Source organism: Triturus cristatus, chromosome 1_2 (genome assembly GCF_964204655.1).
Source record: "Triturus cristatus chromosome 1_2, aTriCri1.1, whole genome shotgun sequence".
In the NCBI taxonomy this organism is placed as follows: Eukaryota; Metazoa; Chordata; class Amphibia; order Caudata; family Salamandridae; genus Triturus; species Triturus cristatus.
In genome coordinates, this window is record NC_140580.1 from 770741103 (window position 1) to 770754318 (window position 13216).

A 13216-nucleotide genomic window follows, 5' to 3' on the forward strand; every position below is an offset into this window, starting at 1 on the left:
TAGGTGCAAGAGGGTAGACTGGGTATGTGAACATGTCCATGGGCACAATAAGCAGGTCTTAAATAGACAAGGTTCTATCTGGCATATGATTGCTTTACTTAAGCATATGAGGTTGCACTCTCCAAATTATGAGGGTACATGTGAAGGCAAGGATATCGCAGGTCTGTGATGGTAATATCTGGGAAAATGAAGTGTCACCTGTTATTTGGATGACGTACCTGGGCATGTAAGGCTGCACATGATGTATGAAGTCAAAACATGGGCACTTGGGATGAAAGTCTGGCATAAGATGATAGAACATGGGAGTGCAAAGCTATTACTGGTCATATCATGTTGTATCGGGTACATAACATAAGAAAAGGTTACCTACCATCGTTAACAATCTTTCTGGTGGATGCTCTAGCCTCCTTCACATTCTTCATCTCTTAAACATCCCAGGCACCAGACTGGGCCCGAATACTTTCCATAGCTTTACCCGCTCTTTGGTCATTTTAATTCGCGCTGAGGAGCGATCTAGCCCACACCCCAGTAGGAACCTGATGCCGGGCTTTAAAGCCATCTGGGCAGCCACTTGATGTGAAACTGACTTCCCTTTCCTTGTGGCACTAGAGTGCAACAGGAGGTGCCTGGCTCCAGCAACGCTCATTTCTATCACCGCAATCTTGGAAGGGCAGTTTACCAGTAGCTGGTCTTCACAGGGGAGTCTGTGAGACTCAGCAGGAGTTGCTGGACCTCAGTTTACTTTTAATTTGCCCGCACTTTGATGATTTTAATTTGTGCCGAAGAGTGCTCTAGACCATGCCCCCTTAGGCACCCGATGCCGGGCTATAAAGCTGGCCTATCAGCGAGTCCACACTGCCACTTTATGTGAAACTGACTTTCTTTTCCTTGTAGCACTAGATAGCATCGGGAGGTGCCTGGCTCCCGCAACTCATTTCTTTCACCGCCATCTTCATAGGGCGGTTTTTTACTTGTATGATCTACTGTTCTCCTGTTTCATTAGGTTTGTTTTTCCTTTACCAGTAGCTGTTCTTCACAGGGGAGCCTATGAAACTCAGCAGGGCTTGCTGGAACTCAGTTTACTTTTAATTTGCTTGCACTTTGATCATTTTAATTTGCGCCAAGGAGCGATCTAGACCACGTCCCCTTAGGCAACTGATGCCAGGCTATAAAGGCGACCTGTCAGCGCGTCCACACAGCGAGCGCGCCAGAGGCGAACCAAAGGCAAGCCTCTCTGCGCCAATCAACGCTCTGACCGCGCTCAGCGCCAGCCGCCCTGCCAATTTGGCCACAGATTTGAACAGATCCATCAGACACTCAAGGAATACCCTGCTTTTAATTAACGCTACAGGTAAATCCTGTATGGGCACTCGGTTGGACACTCTATGCTGTGATGAAAGTCCAAAATGTCCGGCACGTAAACATTTTATTACCAACTTTCGCTGCAAGTCACTTTGTGCCACCAAAATAATAGATGTACCTCTTAAAAACACTAAATGCAGCTGCACACTTATAAATGACAGATCACTTGTTAAAAACGCAGTAAAGTTTGAGGACTTTATGGAGAGACAGAATCTTGACCTGGCCTTTGTCACTGAGACCTGGGCAGACATAAGGTCTGACCCAGATTTACTCTTCGTATTACCAGCAGGCTTTAAGATACATAGACACAACCACCCAGTAAAAAAAGGGTGGAGGCCTTGTAATAATTCTAAGAGATCATGTCAAAAAAGTTTCTAATACTCTTCCCAACATACAATCTTTCAAGTCCATAATATTCAAAATTGAATTTAATAACCAATAATGTTTAAATTGACCAGAGCAGTATTTACGCAATCCATTGGTAGCCTAATAAAATTGAAAGTTAACACAGTGGACTTTGCTATTTTCGGTGATTTTAATTTTCACATGGAAAACTCGCTAGGTGCAGACTCAATACATCTACTAGAACAAATAGCAAGAGCAGGTTTAACACAGATCGTTCAGGGTTCCACATATGAAGCTGGTCACCTTCTGGATGGCCTTTTCACGGACAATCCACAGCTTAAATGGACATCCTCTCTCCCTCTGGCAAGGTCTGAGCATAGGGCGAACATTTTAAGAGATAAATGGGGTATCCGGGGAAGAAAGATCTTGTCACCAGGTAGGATGCACTGCCCATCTCCCGTGGAGCACCATTGATGCAGGACAACTCAGCTTGTCCCTTATCCAATCAGCTCCGCTGATCTCTCAAGATCCGGACACAGCTGCACGCAATTACCATCAATGGCTAGACTCATTGCCAACTCATTTAGCCCCTTAAAAGTCATCACAGCCGTAAGATTAACCCCTCAGAACCCTGGTTCAATGAAAATCTCAGACGTAAAAAACAGGAATGTAGTAAATCACAGCGCAAGTGGAGGCTCCAGTATAAAACAGATGATAAAGAAATATACAAAACCAATCTACAGTCCTATAAAAAAAACTGATTCCAACTGAGAAAAAGAGGTATTTTGCTCTAAGGAATTATTCGCAACAGTTAAAAAAATTATCGAAACTACCTGAAACGAAAAATCCCAATACCAATTAACAATTCTGCAACAAGTTAGCACTTCATTTCCAAGACAAAGTTCAGTCAGTGTATGACTCTTTCCTAAAGCTAATCAAATGGAAGATCTAAAAAATAGATTGTTTCACTTTAGTCATAATGCTAGCACTCTACCTCATTTTGGGCCACTGACAATGGATCAGACGCTAAAATTACTAACCCAAAATAAATCTGGTTCACCGCGAGACCCATGTCCAGCCAGAATAATTCATCTGGCTCCTAAGGTGATGGCCATGCACCTCACAACTATTTTTAACAATCTGTTTGAAGTAAGGTATTTTCCAAAAGATCGGAAGATAGGGTCAATTCTTCCACTATTATATATAAATAAATTAAAAAAAAAGCTTTGAAGCCGGTGACCCCAATAATGACCGGCCAATCACTAGATTACCACTACCTGCTAAACTGGTTGAAAAATTCGTCAACCAGGAATTGACAACTTTCATAGACAACAATGAGAATCTTGACTAAACGCAGTTTGGGTTTCGTAGTCATTATAGCACTGAGCTAGTGCTGAACTCCGCTACGGAGGAAATAAGACAGACAATAGATAGTGGTGGAAACGCAGCCCTGATCCTTTTAGATCTGTTGGCCGCGTTTGATACAGTCAATCACGCTCTCCTAAACGACAGACTTGAGCCAATTGGGATCACAGATAACACACTCCCGTTCATTACTTCCTTCTTAGCTGACCGAATTCAAACAGTTTTATTTGGCGACTTCACCTCACCAGCCTTCTCACTGCCTTGTGGGGTGCCTCAGGGCTGATCTTTGAGCCCCACCCTTTTCAATCTTTATGTCACCCCACTCTCAACACGGATTAAATCTTGTGCTTTTTCGCTGGTCTCATATGCTGACGATACACAGATTGTGTCTGTAACCGGTAATCCGGATGCCACAGCAGTTCGGTTTCATGACTGTATGCTCCACATCGGGAAGTGGATGAGCAGCAACTGTTTGAAGGTGAACTCCTGGAAGACTGAGGTCATGCTGTTCAGCAACAACCCCTCTTTTTGGTCCCCCAGCTGGTGGCCTAAAGAACTAGGGATTCTACCTACTCCAAGCAGTAGAGCAAAACCTTTTGGTGTAATTATCAATACCAAGTTATCATGCTGAGGACAGATAAACCACACCACCTCCTTGTATTTTTCTATTATGAAAATTCTCAGGAAAGTGTTGCCTTATGTTCCACTTAGCCTTCAAAAAGACAGTAGTCATGACCCTTATTTCTTCTGAGGTAGATTATTGCAATGCGCTCTTTATCAGTATCCAAAAGCGCTTTTTTGCAGAAGCTACAGACGCTGCAAAATGCAGCAGCTCGGTTACTGCTAGGCATCCCAAAACACAAGTCTCCCTCTCAAGCTTTATCTCAACTACATTGGCTCCCTATAGGCAAACAAATTCGGTTAAAAGCACTTTGTATTGCCTTCAGGGCACAGCAAAGGTATTCGCCCCGATTAGCTGATAAAACTCAACTTTATACCCCTGTACGCGCTCTGCGCTCTTCCACTACTGGAAACATTTTAACCCCCAGATTTAAGAAATCTATCTGGGGTGGGAAAAGATCTGTATTATGTACTTCCAGATTGTGGAACTCACTCCTGGCAGAACTAAAACTCAAGGCAAATCTATTGGAATTCAGTAAAAATCTAAAAAGCTGGCTTTCCGCAAATAGTCCCAGTACCTCCTATAATAGTTCTGGTTTTGCATTATGGCTCAGCGCTGAGGTACCTCAGGGTAATTGTTGCGCTTTAGAAATCCTATTTTAATGTTATAGCTATTCTACTGTAATAGAAGGTGCTGGCTGTGTGTCATCACCGGATACAATGCCATGGTAACATCACTAGAGCCATAACGCGTCCACCCTGGCACCTGCACTTAATTTGCAAAATAAAAAGTGCTAGGGCTCAAGATATTTCTCAGGAGGTCACTGCAACTTGGACTGTACTAGGTGGCCCAAAGCAATAAGAACGGCCTGAGCACCCTATTGTATATTGAATTTGTAAACACTTTGCTCATTTTGTTCATTTCTTTTTTTTTTTAAATAGATTGATAGCACCACCATGTGGTGGAACACCTGATACCATCACAGGTGACAACCAGAGCTGTACAGATCCACATTACATAAATATGTGATGGTGTTGGGAAAGGAGCGCTGTGAGAAACACTGGTACAAATTAGGTACTGATTGGTACCTTCTCATCAGTTCCCCATACATTTTTTCCATGCCCCTAAAGGTAACGAACAGAAGGGGGAAATGCATCAAACTGATATAGTCCAGCGCAACAAACTAAAATGGAACATTTGCAGCAAATTCTATCTACAACCATTCTTCAGGACGGAGAGATGGAAGGGATTGATGATTAATCTGTAGGCAGAGTATCCACGTGAAAGATAGTTACTAAAGATAAGTAACTTTTTTTTTTTAAGGATATTTCTACCTGCAGAAACATAACCACTTGAAAAGATCACAAAACAGTACAGGAGATGGATCTGAAGGAATTGTTATATATGAGGAAGTCCTACAGTACCGAACATGCATTAACCATCCCTTTTTACTTTCAAGCCCACACAATAATGTTTGGAAAAAGTGTGTAGGGACGTCCATGTCGTCATCCAACAGACCTCAACCACAGGGACACCCAGGTCAATGACAATACTGCTCTGGTAGAATGGGGTTTCTTAGCAAGGGCGTAGCATTACCTAAAGCATCAAAGAACCCAGTGGCATAACTTCTTCTGGGCGTCTTACCATTTTGCTGCCTGCATATAAAGAGCTGGTCGTTAAGCGTTACCTCCTTAGTGTGGTCACTGCAATAGCGGACCACCTTTCTCTGGTGCAGCTTGTACCGCCGCTTCTCCTCATTGGTAGGATGTGGCAGAGGATAAAAAGTTGACTCGCCTCACTGATATAATTGCTACAAGATAAACAGTTTAAATGTCAAAAGCCTTAAATGGCAACTTTCAGAACCCATATCATAGGGCCACAGGGCAAGCAAAAGCTACTGGGCCCAGAGATAGGGGGGTTGTAGACTTTTACTCAACGTTCCGGGACCAGACCTACTATGGGTTGTGAGTAATAGAGCCAAGTGCTACCTCTTCAGCACTTGGCTCTCAGTAGTAGCATGGGTCATGCACTGAAAGGCTCTTCTGGGGGAGATCGGTGCAAGGTATGCAAGGGTTCAGAATTCAAAATACCCCCGGTGACCCTAATAAGACGGTTGTCTAGTTCATTACAAATCTTTTCTTTTAAAACTTTATTTATTTATATTAGATCAATACAAATCTGTAGTGTAAAATGTGTATTTATTATACACACACAAAACACAGCACACTAAATAATTCACACAATTAAGCTCTCTAGAGTAGCACACTAACGCTTTTCATGGCAGTGGTTCACCCTGTTGTTCCTCTTGTCCCACCCCATCTCCTCCTCCACACTAATAATCTGTACCCCTGGTGGACTTTAGGAATTGATATCAGTGATGCCCTAAACTAGCAATTCGCAGTCAAGTTTGGCTTTGGACTTGAAAGGTTTGAGCTCCCCTGGCGGTAAACCACTGAGCTAGAACAAGTCAGGGCTTTTGCTCTGGATCATCGGGCCAACAATGCCACAAGAACACTTACTGATTGTCGCAGGAGCCGAGAGGTCATCTGAACCAAAGCGGGCCATCCAAAGACTGAGGAGGCTCTACATGTCATCGGGGAAAGACCACAAGAGGTCTTAAGGCCCCACTTAGACTTTGTAATGTGGGGTTAGTTGAGCTGTTTCTGGAAGTCACCTCCATTATAGAATGGCAAGGCCCAACCCAAGCACAAGGGAAAGAGAGACGTGTGGATTCCGTCCAGGACAATGCTAGCACACCAACCTTAAGAGACTGTGGGGATTATTTTATGTGTTGCTTTTACGCTGTATGTGTTTACATTAAAATGCTCCTTTTCTCATAAAAGCACACATTCAACTGGACAATCAGCTTATTGCTGTTACGGTTTGTATTTTATTTTGCACCTGCGTATGACTCACACTTGCCTACCCCTGACTCACTACCTCAGAGTCAAGTGCCGAAAGGGGTAGTACTTGGCCAAGATACAACGGTCTGATAATAGGTCAGGCCCCAGGACAGCACAAGCAAGAGGCCACAACCCCCACATGGCCCTCTGATAGAGGTTCTGACAGTGAGACTTTGGCACATTGACAGAAAAATCAAGGGTTATCAACAGGCATGTTGTTGCGTCACCTGCCAACAACACCATCTGTGGCAAACCAGCTTAGAGCAGCCAGTCATTCAGGTAATGGAAGAAATTACTTATCTGTAACTCCAGTTCTCCAATGCTGGTATTGAATATGCTACTTACCAGTATGCATCTGTTCTTGGCATGTAGGGCTGCTGAATTCATATCTGTGCATAGAATACATAGCAGTACCTCCTATTAGCGGCAGCTACCAGTGCCAGCTGCAGCGGTCTGAAAAAGAGTTTTGAGAACAGCCTGTCCTACAGCTGCCTGCTGTTTTGATTGCACATCTACACAATAGTGTTTGGTAAATGTGTGTGTAGTGGACCAGGTGGCTGCTCTACATATATCATGCAAAGGGATGTTTCCCAGGAAAGCCATGGAGGCCCCTAAACTTGCGTGTTGAGTGGGCTCGTGGGGGAATCGTTAATGTGCGTTTAGCCTTTTGATAGCAAATTTGAATACATTTAACGATCCATCTGGCTATACCTGCTTTGGAGATAGCGTTACCTTTGTGGTGTGGGGCAAAGGCAACGAAAAGTTGTTTAGTCTTCCTAAAGATCTTAGTCCTGTCGATATAGTACATGAGGGCTCTCTTCACATCTAGTGTATGGAGTGCTCTTTCTGCGACAGTTTGTGGGTTTTGAAAGAAAACGGGCAGTTCAATAGTTTGATTCATGTGGAACTGCGATATCACCTTGGGCATGAATTTGGGGTTGGTACGTAGTACGACCCTGTTGGCGTGAACCTGTATAAATGGCTCTTGAACGGTTAGTGCCTGGAGTTCACTAACTCTTCTTAAAGAAGTGATCGCTACTAGGAAAGCTACTTTCCAGGTAAGGAATTGAATCTCGCATGAGTGTAGAGGTTCAAAGGGTGGACCCATCAGGCGTGTGAGGACCAAGTTGAGGTTCCACATCGGAGCCGGTGGGTGGCTTGGAGGAATTACTCGTTTGAGTCCTTCCAAGAATGCTTTGATGGCAGGCACTCTGAATAAAGAGAGGTGCTGCCTGTTCTGGAGATAGGCTGATATTGCGGTCAAATGGACACGTATCGAGGTGTACGCCAGATTGCATCGGTATAGGTGTAAGAGGTAACAAATTATGTTTTGGATGGATGCGTCTAGCGGGTTAATGTCATTATTATTGCAATAGATGACGAATCTTTTCCATTTGGCTGCATAGCAAGCTCTGGTAGTGGGTCTTCTAGCTTCCTTAATGATGTCCATACAGTCAGGTGGCAGGTTTAGGTAGCCAAACTCTAGGACTTCAGGAGCCAGATTGCCAGGTTCAGCTGTTGCGGATTTGGGTGCTGAATCTCTCCATGGTTCTGCGTCAAATGCGCGGGTTTGATCCGCAGCCTTTGATGCGGCACCACGGAAAGTTCGAGAAAAGTGGTGTACCATGGCTGGCGTGCCCACGTTGGAGCAACCAGGACGAGTGTCAGTGAGTGTTGTCTGAGTTTGCGAGCCACCAGCGGTATCAACGGTGCTGGGGGAAAAGCGTGCGCAAATCTGCCGGACCAGTTCATCCATATCGCATTGCCCTGCGACTGTGGATGTGGGAACCTGGCGGCAAAGCTTTGGCATTTTGCGTTTTCGCTTGTGGCGAATAGGTCTATCTCTGGATGACCCCATTGCTGGAAGTACGGTTGGACTACTGATGGGTGTAACTCCCACTCGTGCATCTGGTGGCTGTGTCTGCTGAGCAGATCCGCCATCTGGTTGTCCTTGCCGGGGAGGTGTTCCGCCATGAGGAACATGTTCCTCTGAATGGCCCACTTCCACATGCTCTGAGCCAGATGAGACAACTGTGGAGAGTGTGTTCCTCCCTGCTTCTGTATGTAGTACATGGCGGTCATGTTGTCCGTCCGGATCAACACGACTTTGTTGCACAAGTGTACTTTGAATGCTTTCATAGCCAGGAAGATTGCCATCAGTTCTAGAAGGTTGATGTGCATCTTCTTTTGTTGTGTTGTCCATAGTCCCTGCACTGTGTAGTTGAGTACATGAGCTCCCCATCCCTGGAGAGACGCGTCCGCTGTCAGTATTATCTGTGGAACAGGCTCTTGGAACGGTCGGCCCTTGCAAAGGTTTTGTGGATTCCACCAATGCAGAGAGTTGTATGCCCGACCGCTCACCAACACTAGGTCTTTTAGTTGTCCGTGAGCCTGGTTCCATTGACGTGCTAAGCACTCCTGAAGCGGGCGCATATGTAGTCTCGCGTGTGGGACTATGAAAATGCAGGAGGCCATCATGCCTATCAACTGCATGAACACTCGTGCGGGAAGGGAGTGTTGTGGTTTGAACTTGGAAATCAGCATTTGCATGCTGTTGATTCTCACTAAATTTGGCTGAGCTGTGGCCGCCAGAGTGTCTATGGTCGCACCTAGGTACTGTTGTACGTGTGCGGGTTGGAGATGTGATTTTGGGTAATTTAGTGAGAACCCCAGACTGTGAAGGAGGTGAATGGTGCGGGACATGTGGCTGGCACATTGCTGGGCTGACTTTGCTTGAACAAGCCAGTCGTCCAGGTAAGGGTAGACGTGTATGTGCTGCCTCCGTAGATGTGCCGCCACAGTAGCTAGGCACTTTGTGAAAACTCTGGGTGCTGTTGTGACGCCGAAGGAAAGAACCTTGAATTGGTAGTGCTGCCCTTGAATAGTGAACCTGAGATATTTCCTGTGTGATGGGTGAATGGGTATGTGGAAATACGCATCTTTGAGGTCTAGTGTGTCCAGGAAGTCTCCCTGTTTGAGCAGTGGGAGGACTTGTTGCAGGGTGAGCATGTGGAAATGCTCCGAAAGAATATAGCGGTTGAGGGGTCTCAGGTCTAGTATAGGTCTGAGTGACCCGTCCTTTTTTAGTATTAAAAAGTACAGGGAGTACACCCCTGTACCTTGCTTGTGGACGGGTACGACCTCTATTGCGCCTTTTTGCATCATGCTTAGCACTTCCTGCTGTAATAGCGCTAAGTGCTCTGAGGACATAGGACGGTGTTTTGGGGGTATTGTGGGTGGAGTAGAGGTTAATTCTAGGCAGTAACCGTGTTTGATAATATCTTTGACCCACCTGTCCGTGGTGATGGAGTTCCATGTGTCCAGGAACTTTTGCAACCTTCCCCCGACAGGTGTTGTGTGGTCGGGAGGAAGGGAGAGGGCGTCACTGTTTGTTCTTGGGAGAGGATCTGGTATTGCCGTATCCGCGTCCTCTGCCCTTTGTGCTTGAACCACGATATCCACCCCTGGTGTTTTTATCGTAGGTACTTTGGGTGTTGCCCTTGTTGTAGGTTTGCTGTGACCCCTGTCCTCTACCTGCTCCTCTATTACCGGGGCGACGAAAGGAGCCACTCCGAAAGGTCTGCGTTTGGAGAGCCCCCATGGACTGTTGTGTCTGTGTCCTTTTTTATTTTTTCTAGTGTGGTGTCAACCTCTGGCCCGAATAAGTAGTCTGGGTTGACCGGCTGGTTGAGGATGTTATTTTGCACCTCAGGTTTGAATCCGGAGATTCGTAACCAGGCGTGTCGTCGTAACATGACGCTAGTGTTTATGGCTCTGACAGCTGTATCTGCGGCATCCAGTGCACACTTGATGGATGCGTTTGTGAGGAGTTGTCCCTCTCTGATGAGGATCTCTGCTCCCTCTTTGTATTGGTCAGGGAGATGTTGTAGTAATGTTTCTAGTATGTCATAATGCGCTCGGTCGTAGCGAGCCAGGAGCGCTTGAGTATTGGCAATACGCCATATGTTAGCTGCTTGGGCCGCAACCCGTTTGCCGAGGTCTCTAACACCTTGGACTCTTTGTTCGGGGGAGGGGCATCCCCAGTCGTCTGCGAGTGCGCCCGTTTACGAGCATTCGCGACTACTATGGAATCTAGAGGCAACTGTCCTCTAATATAGGTAGGATCCCCAGGCGCTGACCTATATTTTTTGTCGATTCTGGGGTTTATTACTCTGGCCCTGGTGGGTTCTTTGAAAATGTCCTTTGCTGGTTTGAGGACACCTTTCAACATGGGTAGAGTTTTAACATGTTTTTCTGAGGATGCGAAAGTGTCCATGAGAAAATCGTCCTCGATGGTGTCAGAGTGGAGTTGAACACCATGATTGGCCGCAGCACGTTCAATGAGGGCGTTGAATGCGGCAGTGTCCTCTGTGGGAGACGTTTTTGCTCCATAGAGTTGCGGGTCCTGTGTATCCATAGGTGCACAGAGTCTACAGGGTCATCCCAAGCTTGGTCAGGGTCCTGTTGGCCTTGAGGGTCCATCTCTCCAGGGTAGGGGACGTGGTCACCCATGTAGTCCTCCAAAACGTCTGTGTCGGAGTGTGTCGGAGAGAAGGACTGTGGATCTTGGTAAGAGGCATGGAGAGGCTCGTAAAGAAGTGGTTCCGAATCCACTGGCAGCTTTTTCTTTAGTGGGATCCGGTAGGAGTCCAAAGCTGGCTCAGAAGTTATCCTCCTTTTGTGAAGCATCATTTTGCCTGTTGCGGCATCGATGATGTGTGAAGGCGACGTCTCCGTAGGAGAGTGTTCCGCAGGTGTGATCCTGGTGTGGGTGACACGTGTTCTGATTTCGAACAGTTTTGGCGCCGTGGATGGTGGCAGGCCAAAAGTGATGTTGGCCGGTGCCGGAGAAGCTTTTTGAGCCTTTTTCGGCTCGGAGCTTGATGGGTCCTGGAGGGCCGCCTTATCTTTGATGCGTTGCAAGGATGCTGAAACTTGCAGCACCTGGAACGCCGACGGTTCTTTGGCGCTGACCGGTTCCGTTGAGGCAGGCGTGGACGTCTTCGGTGACACGGGGTCATCGAGTCGAGGAGAGGTAGTAGCTGTCGACGGCGTCGATGATTGTGCCTTTGGTGCTGTTTTGGAAGTGGTGTGAGATCCAGCAGCCATTTTGACCTTTGTGGTCGGAGCCGATTGTTTCGGTGCCGGGAGCCGAGGCGGCTTGGTGGTACCGATGATCTTTTTCCGTGCGTCGGCGCTGACGTCGGCTGCTGCAAGCTCGGCACCGAAGTCCCGTTTGGTGCGGTCGGTGCCGACGGGTTTGGCTGGCGTCGAAGGCGTGGTGGGCTTCGATCCGACCAGTGTGACTTTCAGTTTCGGTTTCTGCTGAACCGAGACGGCTTTCGGTTTCGGTTTCGATGAAGGGAAACCAGCCGTTTTGGGTAGTATAGGCTGCCGCTTAATGTCCTAGGCCGGGCCAGAGGGCGGGGCCGAATGGATGCGGGATAGGTCTTGGGTAAGGCCCGAAGGCGATCCCTCGACCGGAGCCACAGACTGACGCACTGGGATATCCAAAGTCTGTTCGGGTAGGCCTTGCTCGTCACCGGAGCTACTCTCTTCGGCCCCTAAGGCCTCATTGTAGTCTCCTACCTCGGTGTCGGCTTCGTCTCTGTGGAAGAGTTGTTCTTCGATGTCTTCCGATCCGGAGTCGTGTTCGGAAGCGGGGCTGGAGGGTAGGTTCTCCACGTCTTGCACATCTTCGTCCTCGGCGTTGAAGATGTCAGTCGGGCCGGTGCCGCTTGCTGCGCTTCGAGCCTCGCTGCTCGACGATTCCGGAGAGTCTTCTTGGATCGGAATCGGGCACAGGCCATACATGTGGACTCGTCGTGATCCGGTAAAAGGCATTTGTTGCACACCGGGTGGACGTCGACATGGGGATATTTCGCATTGCATACAGGGCACCGCTTGAAGGGCGTCCTCGATTCCATCGTCGATGTCGGGTCGATGGTCGGGTATGATGCGAAAAAGTTGGTTTCTGGAAGTTAGTAAACTAACAAATAACTTTCGATACCGATCGGGAACAGTACCGACGCGAACTAAAGGCCTTTTGGCCTGTAAAAAGTTTTTCCTAACTTGAGTCAAGATAAGCACATCCGAACCCAATGGTGGAAAAAAACAATCTGAGGATGGAGAGGATGCCCATGCGCACTGTAGTCCAGGGGAGGAGTCACCTATCCCAGGATACTTCGAAGACTCTTCCAGGACAACAACGTGCAAACATCCGGACCCAACACTAGGCGGCGATCTATGCACAGATATGAATTCAGCAGCCCACATGCCTCGAACCTTTTATATACTCCCATGCTTGAATAATTTGCTGTCATATCGGCTGGGAATCCCCAGTACATTAAAATACCGGGATACAGTGTAAAATATATAACAAGTTTTACATAATGTAAAATGGCCATACGCATGAAACAACAGTTTGTTTAGTAACACATCCTCTTCATTTGAAAGACCCAAACTTCAGCGGATGAGATGGAAGCTTAAGCACCCCTACTCCCCTAGAGGTCACCATAGCTCAGATTTCAAAGCACAAGTGTGAGAATAAAATACTGTGAGCCTCTGACCGTGGAAGAGGGAGAGTTGAACATGAATATATAAAAGATAACAATGTTGG

The 13216-nt window shown here is 46.9% G+C and overlaps 1 protein-coding gene across 4 annotated transcripts in view; it reads right to left on the minus strand.

Moving 5' to 3' along the window:
• Positions 1-13216, minus strand: part of MAPK8 (mitogen-activated protein kinase 8) — a 273704-nt gene that overhangs the window by 179926 nt on the left and 80562 nt on the right. The gene's annotated exons all lie outside the window — the stretch shown is intronic.